The 14,985-nt window shown below is 38.1% G+C and overlaps 1 protein-coding gene across 6 annotated transcripts in view; it reads left to right on the forward strand.

Annotated features, from left to right (window-relative positions):
• The window catches only part of ACSL4 (acyl-CoA synthetase long chain family member 4), an 87,926-nt gene that overhangs the window by 1,410 nt on the left and 71,531 nt on the right, over nt 1-14,985 (forward strand). The window lies entirely within an intron of this gene.

Genomic DNA, 14,985 nt, shown 5'->3' on the forward strand with positions numbered 1-14,985 from the left:
GCCTATTTCTCATAGTTGCTTGTCACTTTAGTTTTTCTTTTATGTTGCCTCTAATAAGAAAGACTTTTAAATGTTCTTGATATATAAGGCAGCAGGAGGAGATTCAATGATGGTACTGCCTGCCATTGAACATGTCAATCAAGATTTTAATAGTGTAAGGCCTCTGCCTTAAATTGTAAAATAACTCATCTTTTGATCGAAACTGCTAAAGTGTAAGACATGTAAGACTCCTGTTAGAATTAACACTCTCTCCCATTTAGGTGGGGGATGAAATATTAAACTGTCAGTACTTTAGAATAAAGTACCTTATTGTCCTGTTATAAGAAGTAATTTGATAACTAAAAGTCCATGGAAGATGTAATACAGCAATTGAAAACTCGAGTAAATTCCGTTTTGTGTTTTTTTTTTTTGAAAATCCCTTAGTTAAAAAAAACACGCAAGTGATTTAGATTAAGATATTTCTTTCAGCATTTTTGGTAGGGGTGAGATGAGTGGAGAAAGAAGAGTCCTGTCCAATTCAATGACAAGAGAAATGAATTGGAACTCTGGAGAGGCTCAGGTTCTAGACCCAGCTCTAGTTAGATATATAACTTTGAACAAGTCACTTCACCTCTCTTAGTTTTTGCCTTTGTAAAATAAGCGTCTTTATGGTTGTTGAAATGATCCACAAGTTCCCCAATTTGAATGCTATATTCTTATATATGTGACAAATATATATACACATATATGTGTATATATGTGTACACACACATACAATGCAATTTGCATTAAGGCTGTCATATACCCTGTTATACCAGTTGACTAGAATGTTTTTCTCAAAGGTTTCTGTGTAGTGGTTTCGATTTAGGTATGCTTAGTTCTTAATTTATCCTGATAAAATAAATTACTGTATGTGAAAGTATATAAACTCAGAAGCATTTTACTTTTTTTTTTTTTTTTTAAGATGAGGTTTCACCATGTTGGCCAGGCTGGTCTTGAACTCCTGACCTCAGGTGATCCACCCACCTCAGCCTCCCAAAGTGCTAGGATTACAGGCGTGAGCCACTGCACCCGGCAAACTCAGAAGCGTTTTACAAATGTCGGGTATTATGTTAATTTCTGCTTGCAAGTAAAATGTGTGTTATATCACACTATTTTTTAAACATCCATGGCCTTTAGAAATTTATAAGGGAATGTGTAGATACTGCCTTACAACTGTAATTGGCTAGGGACTTTAAAAGAATATGAGAGCAGCTCATTCATTTATTAATCATTCAACTATCTTGTTCCTTCATCTGTCACTTCTTTTATGCCAGGCCATCAGGACATGATGGTTAAGAAGACAAACCTTACCCTATGAGTTTATACTTTGGGCTGATGGAGATGGTTGTGGGGCATGTGGAGAGACAGATGTACATGCAGTTTACTTTTATTAAAAACAACAGTCAAATCAAAGACAAACAAAATTCTGGAGAAGTTAAGGATCCATCGGGAAGGAAGAGATGACTCTATTAATTGTAGCCTGTGGATTCTTTGACATTACTTTTTTCTTCATCCTTTCACTTTCAATTGCTGAGCCTTTAGCAAAAATAAAAGCTTTGTTTTTCCACTTTTACCACTGGCTGGTCTTATGTACCCTTTCTTTCCCTTTTAACTTTTTATTTTGAGGTAGTTGTAGATTCACATACAGTTGTGAGAAATAATATGCTTTATCTAATTTTCCCCAGTAGTAACCTCATGCATAAGTATAGTGTAACATCATAACTACAAAATTGAAATGGATACAATCCATCAACCTTACTCAGATATTCAGATTTTGTCAGTTTTAATGCAGTCATCTGCATGTGTGTATTTAGTTCTACATAATGTTATCACATGTAGATTCATATGTGCACCACCACAGTCAAGATACAGAACAATTGCATCACCACAAGGATCCTTTTTGTTGTCTTTTTATAGATGTAGTCATTTCCCTTCCTCCCTGACTCCAGGCAGCTGCTGATCTGTTTTCCATGTCTATAATTTTGTCATTTCAAAAATGCTTATATGAATGGGATCACACAGCATATAACCTTTTGAGACTGGCTTTATTTCACTCAGCATAATTCCCTGGAGATTAGTGCAGGGAATGTACCCATTATCAATAGCTTGTTCCTTTCCATTGCTGAGTAGTATTCCGTGATACGGATGTCCTGCATTTTCTTTAACCAGTCACCTGTTGAAGGGCATCTGATGTTTCCAGGGTTTTTGTTATTTGTTTTGCTTATTTATTTATTGCCTATTATGAATAAAACTCATATGAACAATTGTTTACAGGATTTTGTGTGAACATAAATTTCTGTTTCTCTTAGATAAATGCCCAAGAGTCTACCTCTTAGGTGGTATAGCACTTGCATGTTTAGTTTTCTAAGGAACTGCCAATCCGTTTTCCAGAATGGCTGGACCATTTTACATTCCCACCAGCAATGTGTGAATGTTCCTCATCCTTGTTAACATTTGGTGGTGTTACTATTTTTTATTTTAGCTATTCTGATAGGTGTGCAGTGATATTTCCTTCTAGTTTTAATTTGTATTTTTCTGATGGCTGATGATATTGATCCTCTTTCCATGTGTTTATTTGGTATCTCTATCTTCTTCAGTGAAATGTTGGTTCATATCTTTTGTCCATTTTCTATTTGGATTTTTTTTAACCTGGTAAGTTTTAAGAGTTCTTTATTTTTTACACTAATCATTTGTCAGGCAGTGGTTTGAAATTATGTTCTCCCAGTCCGTAACTTCTCTTTCCAACCTTTTCACAGGGAATTTCACAGAGGAAAAAGGCTTTAATTTGGATGAGGTCCAGTTTATTATGTTTTCTCTATGGGCTGTGCTTTTGGTGTCAAGAAATCTTAGGAACTTTTGTTATTTAATTTTATTCCTTTCTGTTCTGAATAACATCCATTATTTCTGTAAGCTATTTGAGCATTTTCTTTCAACAGTTTTAGAGCTCAAATATATTCTGTGAACAAGTGGCCTTGATGGATTAGAGTGTTAATACATATTCACACATGCTTTCCCTATATTAAAATGGCTGCCTTAAAAATATAATGTCTACCTCACCAGGCTGTCAAATGCAACATTAAAATTTGTATTTAAAATTAAATAGATGTATGATATGCAAAAGAGGTTCTTGGTTTCACTTTCTAAATTAAAAATATTTTGGCAAAACTCTATCATTTTTCATCAAGGATTTTGGTAAGTAATCCAAAGAACAAATTTGTATTCTCATTTAAATGTACTTTGAAAGTCTAATTCTACATTTTGAGTAGTGAAGTTATGATTCATGACCATGTATTGAGCAGACTTTTCTACTCACTGTTGATTATGAGAATAATGAATAAAAGATCATTGTATTTGACTGTCTAGACTGCATTATTCCTTTTATAGCAGCTACATAACATTCAAAACTGTCTTTTGAAATAAATATTAGGTTCAAGGTTATGCTTACAGTTTATATTTTCAAAAATGTATGTGCTCATATGAGAAGGACTTATAGGAAAAGGTTAGTGATTAGTTTTGAGAATATTCATTTCTGTAAAGCAGTACTGAAATTATTTCTCCCTTCAGTTTACTATATTTACTCAAATATGTGTGAAATGAGGGAAGTAGATTCTTATTTGAAAAAGAGAAAACATTGGTATAAGGCAGGGGCTGGCAAAATACTGCCTGTGGCAAAATCCTGCCCACCACCTGTTTTTGTAAATAAACTTCTCTTGGAATATAGCCACGTCCATTCATTTATGTATTTTCTGGCTGCATTCACAATACAACATCAGAGCTGAAACAGAGACCTTATGGCCTGTGCGGCCAATTTACTCTCTGGACCTTTACAGGAAAAGTTTGCTCACTCCAAAGATAAGGTAACTTTCTAAATTGTTGATTCCATGTACGCATGTACGCTCACACGCACGTGCGCAAACAAAATTTAACAAACTACCCTGACTTTTTATACTTTCTGGTTACATTTTCAGGCGATATTATGATTCAGGAGAGTGCATTCATTTTCTTTACTAAGTCTCCAAAGCACTGTGGTCTGGGAGTAGCAATAAGGAATGCATAGAGAGTTGGAGATGGTTGATTTTGTTGTTAAGTGTGGGTTATTTAAATGTAAATGTAAATTTGCAAGTGTGGCGACCAGTAAGCTGCAGATAGACTATGCAGTCTGTGATGTCTTTTGGAGATCCTGTTGTGAGCCATAGTGGTAATGAGAGAGCCAGGCATGGTAAGAGTTTTTGCTCCTGAAACTGCCATGTAATCTTTAAGTACGTAATAGTAAGAGCCTATCAAACTAAACTTAGACTGTTGGTTTATTATTTTGTTTATACAACTTCCTTTTTTATAACTAAGAAGTCGACACTTTAGTTCTTTTAAATGCTTTAAGTGTGATGTTGAAATGAAAATTGAGTAAAGACAGGTGGCTATGTTTTTAGAAAGTAATAAATCTCTGTCTCTCATCATACACAAAATAATTTAAGAATATTTTTAAAAAATCTAAGTATATATTAAAATAAAATCTTCTGGAAAGCATAATACATCATAACCCAATTAAAAAGACAAGTGATGGCCGGGCGTTGTGGCTCACCCCTATAATTCCAGCACTTTGGGAGGCCAAGGTGGGAAGATTGCTTGAGCCCAGGAGTCAACATAGTGAGACCCTGTTTCTACCAAAAAAAAAAAAAAAAAAAAAAAAAAAAAAAAAAAAAAAAAAAAAAAAGCCAGGCATGGTGGCATGTGCCTGTAGTCCTTGCTACTCCAGAGGCTGAAGTGGGAAGATCCCTTGAGCCTGGGAGGTCGAGGCTGCAGTGAGCTGTGATTGCACCACTGTACTCTGGCCTGGGTCATAGAGCCTGTCTCAAAAAAAAAGCTTTTACATGTACAGTAGAAGCTTTAATTGACCTCCGCTTAATTGACTCACCACCTTGAATAATTTTTATTTCCATTGTAAAATACAGTGTATACTGAATAGTTGCTATTAGTTGGTTGATCTCCAGTACTCCAGTGTGCTTGTGTACATATCACAGTAGATTTTTCTTTTAATTACTAAACCTGTATATGTTGGTTGTATTTTTTTTTTTTTTTTTTGAAATGGAATTTCGCTCTCATCACACAGGTTGTAGTGCAGTGGCGTGATCTTGGCTCACGGCAACCTCCACCTCCTGGGTTCAAGTCATTCTCCTGCCTCGGTCTCCCAAATAGCTGGGATTACAGGAGCCTGCCACCATGCCCAGCTATTTTTTTTTATTTTTAGTAGAGATGGGGTTTCGCTATGTTGGCCAGGCTGGTCTTGAACTCCTGACTTCAAGTGTTCCACCCACTTCAGCCTCCTAAAGTGCTGCGGTTACAGGCGTGAGTCACCGTGCCCGGCCTGGTTGTATTTGCTTTTAAAATGTAATTTGTTTAATATTTTGTAACCCAACGTAGTATGAGTGGGGGAAATTGGAGTTCTTTTTACTGAAAACTTATAAGTGAAATAATATGATGTCTGGAATTTGCTTCATATTATACAAGGGATGAGGGATGGAGGTGGGTTGTGGGTAGTATGGAAGAAATACAATTTAGCACATATGGATAATTGTTAAAGCTGAGTGATGGTTACATTAGATTCATTATGATAAAGCAAATTGTTTTGAGAAGAGTTAATGAAAGCAAGTTGCCTAAAAGAAAATACTGTCCAGTTAGATGTAAGATAGCTATGCGAGGTATCTTGAAAAAATACAAAAACTTCAAAAGGTTTTATACTCACATTACTTTTCAGATGTCTTTTACGTTGTTTGAGTTTTTTTTTTTTTTTCTTGAAATGGAGTCTCCCTCTATTTCCTAGGCTGGAGTGCAGTGGGGCGATCTCGGCTCACTACAACCTCTGCCTCTTGGGTTCAAGCGATGCTCCTGCCTCAGCCTCCCAAGTAGCTGGAACTACAGGTGCACGCCACCATGCCTGGCTAATTTTTTTTTTTTTTAGTAGAGACAGGGTTTCACTGCGTTGGCCAGGCTGGTCTCGAACTCCTGACCTTGTAATCCACCCACCTCGGCCTCCCAAAGTGCTGGGATTACAGGCGTGAGCCACCGTGCTCGACAAATTTTTATCTTAAACATTTAATTTGAGTTTCTTTCTTTCTTTCTTTCTTTTTTTTTTTTTTTTTTTTGAGATTGAGTCTCACTCTTGTTGGTGCCCAGGCTGGAGTGCAATGGCATGATCTCAGCTTACCTCACCTTCCACCTCCTGGGTTCAAGCGATTCTCCTGTCTCAGCCTCCCAAGTAGCTGGGATTACAGGCACGTGCCACCACGCCAGCTAATTTTGTATCTTTAGTGGAGACAGGGTTTCTCCATGTTGGTTAGACTGCTTTCAAACTCCCGACCTCAGTTGATCTGCCCACCTTGGCCTCCCAAAGTGCTGGGATTACAGGCATGAGCCACTGTGCCTAGCTAATTTAATTTAAATTTCTTTAAAATCAGTAGGCCAGGAGTTAGAGAAAATGGTCTTGGCCTCTTGGCCCCATATAGAAAGTCTGAGGTTGGAATGGTGGCTCATGCCTGTAATCCCAACGTTTTGGGGGGCCGAGGCAGGAGGATTGCTTAAAGCCAGTTCAAGACCAGCCTGAGCAATGTAGCAAGATCCTGACTCAAAAAAAATAAAACAAACAAACAAACAAAAAACAGCTGGGCATGGTAGCACACACCTATAGTCCCAGTTACTCAGGAGGCTGAGACAGGAGGATGAGTTGAGACCAGGACGTCAAGGTTGCAGTGAGTCATGATCACATCACTGCACTCCACGCTGGGAGACAGAGTGAGATCCTGTCTTTAAATTAAAACAAAACAAAACCAAACAAAACAACAAACCCAGGTCAGGTACAGTGGCTCACACCTATAATCCCAGCACTTTGGAAGGCCAAGGTAGGCAGCTCTCTTGAGGCCAGGAGTTTGAGACCAGCCTGGGCAACATGGTGAAACCCCATCTCTACAAAAAATACAAAAAAATTATTATTTTTGAGTTGGAGTCTCACGCTCTTGCCCAGGTTGGAGTGTAGTGGGATGATCTCAGATCACCTACAACCTCTGCCTCATGGATTTGAATGAGTCTCCTGCCTCAGCCTCCCGAGTAGCTGGCATTACAGGCACCCACCACCACACCTGGCTAATTTTTGTATTTTTAATAGAGATGAGGTTTCACCATGTTGGCCAGGCTGGTCTTGAATGCCTGACCTTAAGTGATCTGCCCACCTCGGCCTTCCAAAGTGCTGGGATTACAGGCGTGAGCCACCACACCCAGCCCAAAAAATGCAAAAAATTAATTGGGCATGGTGGCATGTGCCTGTTGTTCCAGCTACTGGGGAGGCTGAGGAGGGAGGATTGCTTGAGTTCAGTAGGTGGAGGTTGCAGTGAACCACGATAACTCAACGTCACTGCATTCCACCCTGGGTGACAGAGTGAGACTCTATCTCCAAAAAACAAAGCCAGGCATGGTAATGTACACCTGTAGTCCCAGCTACTTGGGAGGCTGAGGTGGGAGAATAGCTTGCACCTGGGAGGCAGAGGTTGCAGTGAGATAAGATCACACCACTGCATTCCAGCCTGGGCAACAGAGCAAAACCCTGTCTCAAAAACAAAAAACAAACAAAAAAGCCCTCCCAAAATAAATAAACCGAAACTACATACACAAAAAGTTTGGTGAATGAGTATATATATATACACTGATGAAATGAAGATGCAGTGTTTGCCATGCATATTTTTTATGATCATTTACCTGAAATTCACCTTTTAAATTATGTAACCAGTTGTTCCAAATCACATTAGATAAAAGGGTTTCTACTGCATAATATCCATAATATATAAAGAGCTCCTACAGATCAATAAGAGAAAGGTACCCACTACAAAAAGCAAAAAGTGGCAGAATATTATACATGGGCATTTCCCAGGAAAAGCAGTAGTGGTGAATAAAAAAGAAAAGATGTTCAAATTCACTTTGGCTGTTATGGAAATGCAAACCATTTTTCACCAGACAGATTGGCAGGAACTTAATATCCACTTTTAACAAATAGGCACTCTCATACACTGTTAATGAGAGTGCACACGTATAACTCTTTGCTGAAGAATACCACAATTATCTCATTTTTAAATGTGCATATATTTTGACCCAAAAATTTTATTAGAAAACAATTCTTGGGGAATATCACCTGTGTATAAAACTATGTATAAGGTTTCACTGCCATGAAACTGTTTATAACAGTGAAAATTTGGCAGTATGCTAAATAGCCATCAGTAGGGGAATGATTTAAAAAATGATAGTTTATACTGTGGAATACCATTAAGCTATTAAAGAAAAAAAGAAGAAAAGCTTCTTGGATAGACCTACAACTATATACACTGACATAGGAATTCCAAAGTATGCTGTTAAGCAGGGGAAGAGAGGCAGAGGGAATCAAAGAACAGTTGTATACCATGATTCCACTTATCTAAAAATAAACAAACTCATCATACGTATGGGTAATACAAAACAATCTGATTGGTGCACATCAAGAGTAATTATTCCTGGAGGAGAAGGGAATGGCATTAAAGGAAGGCAGTCTAGTTTTACTTTTTCCCTATATAATTCTATATGTTACAATTTACAATTACTATTTGATAGGTATACATATTACTAATATGAAACTTTTGCATACTGGAGGATGCTTATAATATGATTCCTTCATTCAACAACACTCTCCTAGAAATGTAATTAATGCCTTGTACTGAAGGGACACTCCGGTTATTAAATGATGTTTTCTCCCATTGATGAAGTAGTATTTGTATTTTCTAAATTTTTGATACCAAAAATGTAAGTATCGAAAAGAATAAAAGCAGTAATTTCATATCCAGAGACATTCATTGTTAACTTTTTGGTGTATATGCTTGTGCTTATATGGATGGACACTTGCATGCACATGTGCACATACATATAAATCACCTTTCTACAAAAATGGGTTTTTACTGTATATACTGATTTGTAACTTGCTTCTTTAACTCACCATTATATTGTGAGCATCTTGCAGGATCAGTAACTCTAAGTAAGTCAAAAAGACATCTGGTGGGAAAAGACCAACATTGTGCCATGTAAATACAGTGCTTTAGTTAAAATAACTGGTTTCTAGGAAAAAACTATAATTTAAAAAAAAGCCATGGTCACCAAAGTAAGTAACCAAGGAATTTTAAAGTCTTTAATGTTGAATCAGTTCAGTTCTGTTTTGAACTATGAACATGTTATTTACATTGTAGTTACCAGTGACGATGTAAAAGTGTGCAATATATTAAAATGTCATTAGAACGCTTTTTTGGGTGGAGTTTGATTTTAATGAAGAGTTAAAAACTGAACCTGAATGGTTGTTTTTGTTCAAAGAAAAACCAACTGCTGTGACTAGTTTTTGGTAAAGATGGGTGTAGTTGTATTCTTTTATAACTTATAAAAGTAAAGAATATCTAGGTATCTGTAGCAACATTAACCTTTTTCTACAGTATCTCAGTTTGTAGTTTATCAAATTGATTATTAGAAGAATTGTGTCAAAGAATCAAGTTCGATTTGGGCATGTATGTATGTATGCTTTTTCTTGTCATCTAGAAGTATTCGTTAAATTTGCTGAAGACCGATTATAACTTCCTTTGAGTTTATGCTGTAGGACTTAGAGGTGAAAATACCTTACTTTTGTTGAAGGCTTTTTGTTACTTATTATTTTCCATGAATTCAACAGTACATTTTACAAAAGAGGATTCTACCTGGTAGATAATGGTGTGAATGTGAAGGCCCAACATAGCTACTCAAGTTTTTGTTATGGTGATTGAAACAGTGTCCCTATTCTCCAAAGCCATTTAGGCCTTTTTGGAATTGATTTCACAGTACATAGGATTTTAGGTGCTATCAAGTTAGCAGATTTTAAAGGGAATCAGGATAGAGCTTAATGAGAGGGCATGTGAGATTAAACTTTTAGGGAGATATTGAAAATGTTAATGGTGGATTCTAGTGGTGGTTATGAGGTTAATGCAGTGGGGAGGTATGGTGAAATACATGTTTTCTCTCTCTCTCTCTCTCTCTCTCTCTCTCTCTCTCTCTTTCCTTTCCTTTTTCTTTCTTTTTTTTTTTTTTGGAGTCACACTCTGTTGCCCAGGCTGGAGTGCAGTGGCACAATCTCAGCTCAATGCAACCTCTACCTCCTGGGTTCAAGCAATTCTTCTGCCTCAGCCTCCCAAGTAGCTGGGACTACAGGTGCACACCATCAGGCCTGGCTACTTTTTATATTTTTAGTAGAGATGGGGTTTCACCATGTTGGCCCAGCTGGTCTCAAACACCTGATCTCAGGTGATCCGCCCGTCTTGGCCTCCCAAAGTGCTGGGATTATAGGCGGGAGCCACCATGTCTGACCTCTGTTTTTTCTTAGGTATACTGTTTTATTACCTTTAATGTGGACCTAAAGCATTTTAATACTATAAATAATGTTACAGTTTTGAAGAGCCAACTCTCCTGGGGATACCTGAATGATATTTTGTCAAAGAAAACTTGGAGAAATAAGCAGAGCTGCCACTGTTAAGGTGGTAAAAATTTACTGTAGTCAGAATATGTTAGTAATTTCTGCTTTTCAAATGAACTGAAAACAGAAAATTTCCCTCAATCAGGAGACAGGAACTTGGTGAATGAGCATAAAATTCAGTCATGGCTTTAAGAAGAAAAAGAACTAGAACTAATACCACATGGGATGAATCCAAGTAAAAGATCCTATACTCCACATGACCACTGAAGATACTAAGTTGAGAAGCAGCTTCAAACAATAGTTGAAAAATCACAACTTTACTGAAGAGTAGAACTGGGCAGAAGTAGCTGTAGCAATTGTTAGATGAATATGTTTCAGACAAACAGAGCAGAGAAGAGAAGAGCAGGCCTAGGATAATGGTATTCCTTCACCTGGAACCATGGAAACTTTCCTAATTTGGTCAACAGTTAATTGCAAGATTAGTCTAGGATGGTTTAAAGTCTTTAGTGGAGTATTTGGGGTTCAGAAAGTATCAGGAATCAAGGCAAGACGCAAAGGGATTTGGAAGACATTGGGGTCCCTCTGTACCCAGACAATTTTTTATAGGAGTAGGTTAGAATTTCTGTGAAGCAAGATGTTTCCATAATGTGGAAACTAGAAAAGGCAGGGCTCAGGCACACAGTATTGGTGAATTCTAGCCATCTGTAGATGGAAGCTATGTAGTTTTTTTTTTCTTCAAGTAGAAATGTGTTAGCATATTCATTCCAATAAAGTTACAAGTTACATTTTTTAAGCAAAATGACTGACCTAAATATGTTATACAGCTCAAACTTCCCCCCAGAAAATTTTGGACTGTTTTACTAAGATTTTGTTTTTTAGTGTCAAGTATTAAGGCCAGGATTTTTATGTGGAAGTACGTTTTTAAAAAAAATTATATACACATTGACTTAATTTTAACATCCTCTTGATCACCAAGAGATTAAGTATTTACATGTTTGTGGGAAAGTAGCTTTTTTTTTTTTTTTTTTGAGAGAGTCTCGCTTTGTTGCCCAGGCTGGAATGCAGTGGCACAATCTTGGCTCATTGCAATCTCTGTCTCCTGGGTTCAAGCGATTCTCCTGTCTCAGCCTCCTGAGTAGCTGGGATTACAGGCCTGCTCCACCATACCTGGCTAATTTTTGTATTTTTAGTAGTAAAGGGGTTTCACCATGTTGCCCAGGCTGGTCATAAACTCCTGGCCTCGAGTGATCTGCCTGCCTTGACCTTCCAAAGTGCTGGGATTACAAGCCTGAGCCACCAGGCCATTCCCCCAAAGAATTTACTTCATTACAGATGCTATCCTTTAAAGTACAGTCTGTTTAGAAGAGACAGTAGCAGAATGAAAACTTTCATTGATGTCTCCCCCACCTTCTTTTTTATTCCTGTTTAAAATAGATTTCCCCAACATCATCATTACAGCTCAGCCATACCTTTGCATTTCTTTGTGGACTTGGTTAGAACTGAGTGATTGATGATTTTCAACCCCAGGAGTACAAAATAGGGGAGTTGACACTTTCACCAGCCCTGCCAGCTGTCTTGAATCCTAGCTCAGTAGGGGTCACTCTCAAGCTGCAGTAAGCATAAGAGCTTTTACATAGGTGGCACTTGTGACACTTAGGAGAACATTCTAGTGGTGGGTTAGTTCCCAACCCCTGTCTTATCTCTGTGGTACCTTGCATCTATGCCATTGTTGTTTGGTTACATAAAATGTTGCTAGGGAATGATTGGCCTATGATTGCAGTGATAGCATTTAGTAAAACGGAAGATTTATTCCTAATACACATTTTAGAGAGCTGATCTTTTTTATTGAAAAACCTGTGGCCTGGTGTGGTGACGCATGCCTATAATCCCAGCACTTTGGGAGGCCGAAGCTGGCAGATCACCTGAGGTCATGAGTTCGAGACCAGCTGGGCAAACATGGTGAAACCCTGTCTCTACTAAAAATAAAAAATTATCTGGGCGCGGTGGCAGGCACCTGTAATTCCAGCTACTCTGGTGGCTGAGGCAGAATTGCTTGACCCCGGGGAGGGGGTAGGGTCGGAGGTTGCAGTGAGCTGATATTGTGCCACTTAATTCCAACCTGGGTGAGTGAGACTCTGCCTTAAAAACAAACAAACAAACAAAAACCTGTAACCCTAAAGACCACCATAGTTTTTGTTTTGTTTTGCTCTGTTTTGTTTTGTTTGTTAGCCTCATAGGGATAAAGTACTTACTTATAATCTTGTTTCCAATTGTCTTCCACCAAGGAAGCCTGTTAACTGTCTTCCTACACTCCCTTTGAAGGATCACCTTGCTTAGGGCACTGCCAGCTTAAAAGAGGAGGTGGATGCTGTACTACGACATTACCAAAGATGAGGAGTGGCAGTGAACTTACAGTCTGTAGCCAGAGTATACCTTGAGTTTTAAAAACCGAGAATCTGAGATCTAGTCTGTACTTAAGAGACATATTTAAATAACAAATTGTAGACTATGGGATTTTTCTTTCTTTCTTTTCTTTTCTTTCTCCTCTCTTCTCTCCTCTTTTCTTTTTTGTGACAGGGTTTTACTTCCATGACCCAGGGTGGAGTGCAGTGGTGTGATCTCGGCTCACTACAACCTCCATCTTCTGGGCTCAAGAGATCCTTCCACATCAGCATCCTAAGTACTGGGACCGCAAGCGTGTGCCACCATATCTGGTTAATTTTTGTATTTTTTGTAGAGATGGGGTTTTGCCATGTTGCCCATGCAGGTCTCCAACTCATGAGCTCAAGCAGTTTGCCTTCCTTAATCTCCCAAAATGTTGGGATTACGCGAGTGAGCCACTGTGCCTGGCTGACTATGGGATTTCTTAAGCTAAGTAGTATATTGAGAAGTCTGTAGTATTTCATTTGATGATCACAGTCTCCAGTGAAAATCTGCAGAATTGAGTCAAAACTGAATTTGTCTTTCTTTTTCAAAGTTGGGATTATTGTTATACAACACTTACATGTTACCTTAATGACTTCAGTGAGATGTAAGCAACACATTTTGAAGCAGCTGACTTTGGTTGAAAGAATTATTTTTCTCTAATTTTGCATCATTCCTAGCAAATTATAACATTAAGGTCTTATTATTTGTCCAGTCTTTAAATGTTGTAATGTTTTGTTCTGAAATCATGAAATCATGGGAAAATGTTACTTTTGCATTGTGAGGAGTGAGTAGGAATTTGTTTAGGACAGAAAACCAGGTCTTAGAATTGTGGACTCTGCTGATGACCTGTACCTCTTTAGTTAAAATCAAAGTTGCACAGTTACCTGTTTGAGTTGTATAAAACTGTTCTGTGGAATGATCCTCTAAACCATGGGTGTCTAACCTTTTGGCTTCCCTGGACCATGCTGGAAGAAGAATTGTCTTGGGGCACACATAAAATATGCTAACACTAACGATAACTCATGAGCTAAAAAAAAAATTAAAATTAAAGATCTGTACATAATTTTCATGATATCTACCACCACAGTTAAGCAAAAAGTCCTTGCATTCAAAGGGTTGGACACGGCTGTAAGTCTAAACTATTGCAATTTTTGTTGTTTGATTCTTGGCCGGGATTGGGGCCATATCCTGTTATTGCCAGACTATTTTTTTCCCCTTGCTCTTACCGGCACTGTCCCATTGCTGCTGAAAGACCAGGATGCTGTCTGGGCTTGGCATAAGGCTCTGAACCTCAATGTCCTTCCCTTCTACTTTCAGGCATTAGCAGCTCTGAAGACCATAAGATGGGGCTTTTGAAAGCATTTTGATATTAATCCTGTCTTATTCTTTTTTTTTTTTTATCAAGATGGAATTTTGCTTTTGTCACCCAGGCTGGAGTGCAATGGTGCGATCTTGGCTCACTGCAACCTCCGTGTCCTGGGTTCAAGCAATTCTTTTGCCTCAGCCTCCCTAGTAGCTGGGATTGTAGTTGCTTGCCACCACGCCCAGCTAATTTTTTGTATTTTTAGTAGAGGTAGGGTTTCACCATGTTGGCCAGGCTGGTCTCAAACTCCTGACCTTAGGTCATCTGCTCGCCTCGGCCTCCCAGAGTGCTGGGATTACAGGTATGAGCCAATTTTATTCTTAAAAGAAAAAAAAATCTGGCTTGTAAGACATGGTCACATAGCCATCAGTCAGAGTTCAAGATGTATGGGAAGAGAGACCAGTTTTGTTTTCAAAATTGTCCTCTGTGTTGGCCTTAGTTTTGCTTTTGATGAAAAAGCAATCTACCTTCTTATCTTTTGTTGCTATTCACATTGGTTGCAGATACTTCAGGGAGGATTGAATTTCTGCCTAGTTTAAAGGTGATATATCTTAATCACAGAAATAGCTGCAAAAGGATATATTAAAGGTACATTACATTGCAGATTTAACAGAAGCTAAATGCATTAGGGATACATGGGCAATATCTACTAGTAGGAAATACCAACACTGTTAGGATT

This window comes from Sapajus apella, unplaced genomic scaffold (assembly GCF_009761245.1).
Source record: "Sapajus apella isolate SASKATOON/1434 unplaced genomic scaffold, GSC_monkey_1.0 scaffold73, whole genome shotgun sequence".
NCBI lineage: Eukaryota > Metazoa > Chordata > Mammalia > Primates > Cebidae > Sapajus > Sapajus apella.